This window comes from Atractosteus spatula, chromosome 10 (genome assembly GCF_055471065.1).
Source record: "Atractosteus spatula isolate fAtrSpa1 chromosome 10, fAtrSpa1.hap1, whole genome shotgun sequence".
NCBI classification, from domain to species: Eukaryota; Metazoa; Chordata; class Actinopteri; order Semionotiformes; family Lepisosteidae; genus Atractosteus; species Atractosteus spatula.
Genome location: NC_142715.1, coordinates 22,978,402 through 22,983,905, shown reverse-complemented (window position 1 = coordinate 22,983,905; position 5,504 = coordinate 22,978,402). Strand labels below are relative to the sequence as shown.

At 51.8% G+C, this 5,504-nt stretch overlaps 1 non-coding gene and 1 pseudogene across 1 annotated transcript; one reads left to right on the top strand and one right to left on the bottom strand.

Annotated features, from left to right (window-relative positions):
- LOC148826004 (U1 spliceosomal RNA) lies at positions 1–165 on the top strand. Its single transcript, XR_016092066.1, has one exon. It is a non-coding gene; the product is annotated as a U1 spliceosomal RNA (small nuclear RNA).
- A 618-nt stretch (positions 166–783) lies between these two features.
- On the bottom strand, positions 784–902 carry LOC148826003 (5S ribosomal RNA; annotated as a pseudogene).
- Between the last annotated feature and the right edge of the window lie 4,602 nt (positions 903–5,504).

The following is a 5,504-nucleotide window of genomic DNA, read 5'->3' as shown; positions in this document are numbered from 1 at the left end:
GTATTTTTTTGTGAAAAGAAAATAAAGTTCTTAAAAAATCGATTCACCTAGGGCGAGGCTCGGCCATTGCACTCCGGCTGTGCTGACCCCTGCGAATTCCCCAAATGTGGGAATCTCGACTGCATAATTTCTGGTAGTGGGGGACTGCGTTCGCGCTCTCCCCTGATGTGCTTGGTCCAATATCAGATATGGAAGAATTATGACACCACGTGCTGCGATACGATCCCAGTTCGAAAGCCACTGCTGGTTCCCGGTTTCTTTTAGTTAGAGGTCCGGAGAAGCATTTCAAGCTGGTTACACTACTCCTTCCGGACATTCATTCCCTTTTCAAAGTCAGTCGTTTTGCTGTAGTCTGCATTATTTAGGCTGATTATCGAGGTTAGCCTTTATTTGGTCATGGGGGCCTCGGTACTGTATGCTAATTCTCAAGACAGTTTCACCCGTTTTCTGATTGCTAGGTTCTGTACCAGTGCAGACATGTCAAACAGTGAATAGTCACAAACAGTCTATTGTATCTGTGCTCAATGAATGAAATCAGTAATAAATGAATATATGTATAGTTATACGAAAAACAAGTGGTTTATCGACTCATCTTCATTTGCAGATTTAGAGGCAGCTTCGATATTCGTTTTACAAATGTTTTTTTTTTTTATATGGGTCACACACATGCCATAGCAACAAAACATCTCTAGAGATGAGGCTATAGATCACCTTACCATCCTCCAGGTTTTCCTCCCAAAGCCTACGGCACCAACGGCGACCCCTGCTGGCCGAGAGAGCAACAGCTTGCAGCACCTGGTATTCCCAGGAAGTCTCTCATCCAAGTACTAACCAAGCCCAACCCTGCTTAGCTTCCAAGGTCAGACGACATCGGGAACATTCAGGGTGGTGTGGCCGCAAGCAAAAGCCCTGCCGCCTGACTCGCTACTTGAAGCTGTGTGTGGGTGGGGCTCCGCGCCCCCCGAGCGGGACTGAAGGATCGTTCGTGTGCAGCTCTTTGGAAAGGAGTTTCTTTCCAAATCGCATTGTGTACCTGGATGTTGGCGAATGTGCTCCCTTGTGTTGACTTGTCCCTCACTGGAGGAGAACAAACAAACTGCTCGGAGGAGCACAAGGCAAGTCTTCACAAGACAAAAACCTCCAATGCACAGCACTCAAAACATTTCTGGGCTGTCGCGTGTTTATTTCAGCACATAAAGCGCACCAGTCCAACACGTCGGCCGGGCACGCGGCACCTCCGCCCTCTTGTGGCCTTGCGGCGTCAGAGCAAGAGGCTCCTTCTCGCTGCCTTTCCGCTGTGTTGCAGAGCCCTGAGAGGGAACCTGGAGCGCACACTTTGTGGGGGGCGGGAGACCGCGTTCGCGCTCTGCCCCCGATCTCTTGCGCGAGTGCTAAATCTCACGGCGCCAGCCAGCGGCCAGGAGACAAGTGCAATATCGCGGGACAGGGGGGCCTCGTCATTGATTGTTACATATGAGACGGGGATTAGGAGGAGACCCCGACTGATTGGTAAAGGGGAACACTAACACCAGAGTGACACCCGCGGCGTCTCATTTTGAGAGACGCCCTGGGATTTCTTAATGGCCAAGGAGGGTCGGGACCTCGGTTTTACGCCTCCCCCGAAGGACGGCGCCTGATTGTGCAGCAGAGTGTCGCCATCAGGATGCTGGGGCATAAGAAAGCCACACAGACCGCAGGGTGAGCGCTCCCTACTGGTCCCAGTCACACGTCTTGCAGGAGCAGCAGCAACCTGAGCTTTTCCGGGGGGAATCTCCCATCCGGGTGCCGGCTAGGCTCACACCTGCTGGGCTGCCGTGGGTGAGCCCAGTCGAGAGTCGCAGGGTGAGATCTAGTCACCGGGGAGAAACGATACAAGCGAAGGATTACTCGGCTCCCAGCACTTGAAAAGGCCAACAAATGACTCGTTCCCGCCGGAGCTGAATGTACCTGCATGTGTCGTGTCGTCTACTTCCCCCGCCCCGCTGTGTTTGCTGTATTGTCTTTGAAGCCGGCCCCCGAGACGAGACGGGCTGTTCCTGTGCCCCAGTTAACACTTTACAGGTGCCATTCCCCGGCATTGTGGCCATTGTCGGTGGTCACACGCGATAAGATAAGGTGGAGGAGAGCGGGGCATGCCCAGCGCCAGACATTCAAGGAGGGGGCTGTGCGAGGTGAGGTGAGGTGCGACACGCCGGAGCCCCGACGCTGCTAATGCGGAGCACTTGTTGAACTGGCATTGAAAGGACGTGTGCGCACGGAGCGAGCCTTCCTTGCTGCGGAGTGTGGAAACTTTCTCCCCGCGCTGCAGGAGTTGTGTGCGCTGCAGCGGTGCCGAGTGAACAGCACAGAAGGCAGCAGGCTCTGGAGAGCGGGTAAGAGACAAACCTTGTGGGCAGGCGAGCAGGCCCGTTTTTTGGAAATTGCTGAAAAGGCTCCGGTGTTTGTTCGGTGTGTGGCAGGCGCACGACGCGAGCTTGTTTAGCTATCTACCGGTCTGGGGTTATGCAAATGAGGCCGAATTGTATCCCGGGACATGCTGCGAATGCGCATTGGCGACTGCAGATGTGTAGGAAACGGCGCGCTCGTTTTCTCGTTTTGCCCACCCTTTTGAGTGTTAGTGTGGCGTGTGAGTGTACGAAAGAGTGGGCCCAGCAGGAGGCGGTGGTGTGCGGGGCGAGGTGCTGGCCTAGGCTGCGCGCTTTGTGCTGTGGGTGCGGGCCGCTTGCAGGGGCTTGTACAGCTCATACTTACCTGGCAGGGGAGATACCTTGATCAGCTTGTAGGTGGAGTTGTTGGATTGTTTTCTTGTTTTGTGGAAGCAGTGTTTGTTTTGCAGTTTACGAAATGGCAACTTTTGGATCCCGCAAGAATGCTGTGCGTTTTGAGCTTTTGGATGACCTCTTCATGGATCGTATGCAGTTCAGCAGAAAAGTGTTGCAGAAGGAACTTGGCTTTGAACCTCGGCACTTGGATTTCATCTTCGCTCTCCCAGGTCAGAAAGCATTTGAGGTTGTATTTGCTACCTATCCTCTGTTTGAACAATGTGTGGATGTGTTTGAGGCAAAAAGAGGGAAAGTTCCTGCTCTTGAGAAGATCAACTTGCAGCCTTTGACACAGAGAGAGAGGAAAACCGTGCATGTTGTTATGTTCTCGGAACTGGCAAAGACGGAGGACATTCACACCTGGCTTAACCAGTACTGCACCGTCCACCATGGAACTGAGGTTAGAGATGTTGACGGTATAAAAACAGGAGCAAGGAAATTCGAGGTTCGCTTGCTACCGGACAATGTAAATGGAGGCTTAAGGCACCTGCCCTCTACAATCCGGCTGGGCGCCTGCAATGGCTATGTTTTTTATGTGGGACAACCAAAGGTGTGTCGGCGCTGTGGTGCTGTGGGACACCTGGCATCGTCCTGCACTGTGAAATGCTGCAAGACCTGTGGCAAACAGGGACATTTAGCCTCTGACTGTTCAATGCTGCCAAAGTGCAATTTATGTGGCTCGGAAGGACACGTTTTTAAGAACTGCCCTCACGCCTACGCCAATAAACTCAAAATGAGAAAGGATGAGGCAGTGCTTGTTTCAGCCAAACCGGCCCGAAAAGCCAAAGCAAACAACAAGTCAAACAAAGAACCCTTGTTGGACAAAGACTCTAAGCCTCCAGCCAGGATCAGTCCTGCTGTGGCTCCGGGGCCGGTGGAAGAGAGATCCACTACGCCCCCACAACCGCAGACTGCACCAGACAAGCACGAGGGTTTGAAAACCCCCGAGAACAGCGAGGACCCCTCCCCCACTCCTGCTCCTCAGAACGAGGGCCAGTGTGGGGCCCCCCGGTGGAGCGGGTCCAGCGAGGATACCCAGGATTCAGCGGAGCTGCTTTTCCCAGACTCTGCAAGTGCTACAGACGCCCTCCTCTCCTCCATCCAGTCCATCACGGAGGATCTGCAGCAGCTGGTGGGTGAGGGGGAAGAGGAGACTGGTGCATCGGCTGCACCCCTTTCCCCTCAGTGCTCCCAGGAGCTGGACGTGAGGAAAAGGAAAAATGACTCTTTTTTCTCCCCGAGCGAGGAGGAAGGAGAGCATGGTGATGGGGACAGCTGGAACCCCTCCACCCCTCCCTCTACCCCCTTCCTTGAAACGGACTCCGTGAACGCTTTTACTGCTGCCACCCTGATGAAGGCTCTTTCAGAGGATGGCTGGCAGGAAATTGGTAAGAAGAAAAAGAAAAAGAAGAAGGTAATAGGTGAGACAGAAGAGAAATGTGTTTTGTAAAGACTGGTTCCACTTTCTTATGTAATATGGCTCTAAACATAATTTCTCTTAACACCAGAGGTATCAATGACAGAGTTAAATGTCAGTCTGTCTTTGATTACCTCCAGCAGAGAGAGGGAGATGTGTTGATGTTGCAGGAGTGTGCTTTAGCCTATCAAGAGAGGTATAAAAGCTTTGAAGATAGGTGGGATAAAGGGCTTTCTGTTTGGTCAGGGGACAATAACAACAGAGCCTCTGGCGTGGCCATTCTTTTCAAAGGATGGGCTTTCAAATTGAAAAGTATTCAGAGGGTCATAGATGGCAGGTTGCTGTGTGTGGATGTGGAATGGGGGACCGTTAACCTGCGGCTAATCAATGTGTATTGTCCTACCGACGTGGGAGGAAGGGTGGAGCTACTCAAGGCACTCTCTCCCCTATTGTTATGTAGCACAGACGTGATAGTGGGAGGGGATTTTAATTGTATCTTAGAGCACACAGACAGGCAGTCTAGCTCTCCGATAAAATTGGATTCCAGCTCACTGGCCCTGCAAAACTTAGTTCAAGACTTTAAACTCTCAGACACATATAGATGTATATATCCCACAACAGCAGGATATACATGGTCAGGGAGGAATAGCAGCTCCAGAATTGACTATTGCTTTGTCTCAGCGAGAGTGAAAGTTGTTGGGGTCACTCTTCAGCCTGTCTTCTTCTCAGATCATCAGGCTTTAGGGTGTAGAGTGGAACTCCAGGGCGGGACTGTCTTTGGCCCAGGCCTCTGGAAACTCAACACAAAGCTGCTAGAGAACGAGGGGGTAGTATCTTTTCATGGCTGAGGGAAGGAAGGCTGCTGCCAGACGGAGAGGAGTGCTAGCCAGGAAACAGAGGCAGCTGCAGCGTCTCTACACGATGCTGCACAGTGGCCTCGATGTGCTCGAGGATATCACCCTTTTAAAAAAGGACATCCGGAGCATAGCCGAAGAAAGTAGTCGAGGAGTGCTGTTAAGAAGCAGAGTGCAGTTCTTAGAAGAAAATGAGAAGTGTACTCGCTTCTTTTTCAGGAAAGTGGTAGGCTCCAAGTCTGTCATGGAAAGTGTAGTTGATGAGGAGGGACGAGAGAGAACAGAGCCGAGTGCTATCCTCTCCTGCACCGAGGCCTTCTACTCAAGACTGTACAGCTCTACAGAGGTAAAGGATGAAGAAATTCTTTTTTTCACCTCAAAGCTAGAAAACGTTTTGAGTGAAGAAGATAG